At 43.7% G+C, this 2500-nt stretch overlaps 1 non-coding gene across 1 annotated transcript; it reads right to left on the bottom strand.

Moving 5' to 3' along the window:
• Window positions 1-1294: 1294 nt before the first annotated feature.
• Window positions 1295-1376, bottom strand: TRNAS-UGA (transfer RNA serine (anticodon UGA)). The gene has a single exon. It is a non-coding gene; the product is annotated as a tRNA-Ser (tRNA).
• Between the last annotated feature and the right edge of the window lie 1124 nt (window positions 1377-2500).

Below are 2500 nucleotides of genomic sequence, written 5' to 3'. Positions count from 1 at the left end.
TGTAGAGCCTTCATTCCCCACAGGAATGCCATCGAAACCAGACACATTGTGACCGAAAGCAAACCAAGCATATAGTCAGTTTTTTCATAAAGGTTTTTCTTGTGCTTAAAGGACCACTCTAGGCACCCAGACCACTTCAGCTTAATGAAGTGGTCTGGGTACCAGGTCCAGCTAGGGTTAACTAATTGTTTTATAAACATAGCAGTTTCAGAGAAACTGCTATGTTTATCAATTAGTTAAGCCTTCCCCTTTTTCCTCTAGTGGCTGTCTCACTGACAGCCACTAGAGGCGCTTGCGTGATTCTCACTGTGAAAATCACAGTGAGAGCACGCAAGCGTCCATAGGAAAGCATTATGAATGCTTTCCTATGTGACCGGCTGAATGCGCGCGCAGCTCTTGCCACGCGTGCGCATTCAGCCGACGGGGAGGAGAAGAGGCGGATCGGAGGAGGAGAGCAGGAGGAGATCTCTCCGCCCAGCGCTGGAAAAAGGTAAGATTTAACCCCTTTCCCCTTTCCAGATCCGGGCGGGAGGGGGTCCCTGAGGGTGGGGGCACCCTCAGGGCACTCTAGTGCCAGGAAAACGAGTATGCTTTCCTGGCACTAGAGTGGTCCTTTAAACCATGACCCTAGCCACTTTCCTGAAATGATAAAAAAGTTATGTGTACTTTGTTTTCTTTTTCTTTTTCCCATCAGGCTTTCTGCTCCAAAGGTCTGCTCCATCGATCCAACTGAGATTTCTGATCTTTCGTATCGAGAAGGTTGCACTATGCCTTGTTACCTTTTTTATGTTGCTAGGAAATTCCTAAATAGCTTTACATGGCTGAGCAGCCCCTTGAGTGCTGCAGTTAAGTCTTGATAGTTCCTGATAGTCGTGTGGTTTTTAAATCTATTTGATCACATCATGCTAAAAGTGCTTAGACGGTTGGAAGAAGTCCAATGGCAAACAAGTGATAGTTGTGCTTTTCCAACTCTTTGGAGTCCTCCAAGTTGCTAATGGCATTAGGAAATCTCTCTGGAGGCAGACAAAGGGAAAGCTGGCGCAGGAGAGACAAGTAGGTTTTAGCATTGTAAATGCTGCTTGGGCTCTCTTTTCTATTGGTGAAAATAAAAGTTGCGTCAAACAGTCATTTAATCCTCAGAATAAAGTAATTGCTGTGAACAAACATGGAGCACGACTGAGACATAGCAAGCATATCGATCGCTTTTCATCATGTATTGGTTAAAACAGTTTTGACAGTGGGGTGTGGAAAAGCAAACTGATCAACAGACTAGCACCCACGTGAACAAGCCAAACGTAGTTGGCAGGATTCGAACCTGCGCGGGGAAACCCCAATGGATTTCAAGTCCATCGCCTTAACCACTCGGCCACAACTACACAGGACTGCTTTGAGGGAAACCATTCGAAGAACGGTAGGGTTTGAGGCCCTTCTGATTCCATCTCTTTAGTTTGCGTTAGTGCTTAGGACGGCATGAAACATTCTTCAGCGAGAGAAAAAAAATGGCTGGCAATACAGCGAGGGATAAGGACTCAAACGCACTTTAATACATGCAGTCTTTGCATTTCATTGAGTTTTAAAGAGTATTCAAGAATGACGGAAAACAAACCTCCGTAGTCGGCAGGATTCGAACCTGCGCGGGGAGACCCCAATGGATTTCTAGTCCATCGCCTTAATCACTCGGCAACGAATACACGGCATTTGTGTTTCTCTTTTTCTGTGCTCGCAGATCTTCTCATCCTGTTTGTATATTTTGGAGTTTCTTTTCTTCCTCTCCAATGTGCCTATGTTTGCCTACTTTTGCTAACTAAAATAAACAGCACTTTATCTCATGGGCCTTCTTTTGGAAGACTCTCTACAGCCTACTCAGAATGTTGACCAGCTTCCTCCTTTTTACTCACACCTCACTATGTATTCTTGGACATTGGCTGACTACTGCCAGATCTCATCTATTAATCAGCTTATACAGACACTGCAGCAAATTCATATGCTACCAGCACAATCCAGACCAGATACAAATAATCCCTGCATTCACTCAAAGGTAACTTATTCATACTAAATCCCGTGCATGCTGCCAGATGGATTTACTACAGAACTGTAGCAGAGACGATTCCTGGAAGAGGAAAGAAAGTAAAGGCTGGGCGAAGCCTTCTAGAGTAGAGTCCAGAAGAGAAAAAAAAAAGTGCATTACTTTGAAAACTTGTTTTCTGGGCTATTTGAAATCAATAACGTGTCAATGTTTAGGAAAAAATAGATAACTAAAGACAGAAGGAATCCAACTATTAAACTGAGTCGAGATAGAAATATAGCCAAAAGGCAGCTTCTGTTCTTTCCCAAAATCTCTCTAGGCGCTGTTTTTTTAAATGTGCATCGTTTCAAAGTTACCGCTAAGGGAGAGTTGGAACCTCTTTCTTTTTTTGCATGGCTCTTCTTTCTATCTACAGGCTCACTAAGGCAAATTCAAAATGTTAAATAGCTTTCTGTGGTTAAGCCCTGGTCACAC

This window comes from Pelobates fuscus, chromosome 12 (assembly GCF_036172605.1).
Source record: "Pelobates fuscus isolate aPelFus1 chromosome 12, aPelFus1.pri, whole genome shotgun sequence".
Taxonomy (NCBI): domain Eukaryota; kingdom Metazoa; phylum Chordata; class Amphibia; order Anura; family Pelobatidae; genus Pelobates; species Pelobates fuscus.
The sequence above is the reverse complement of the archived record's forward strand: the minus strand, read 5'-3'. Positions and strand labels throughout refer to the sequence as shown.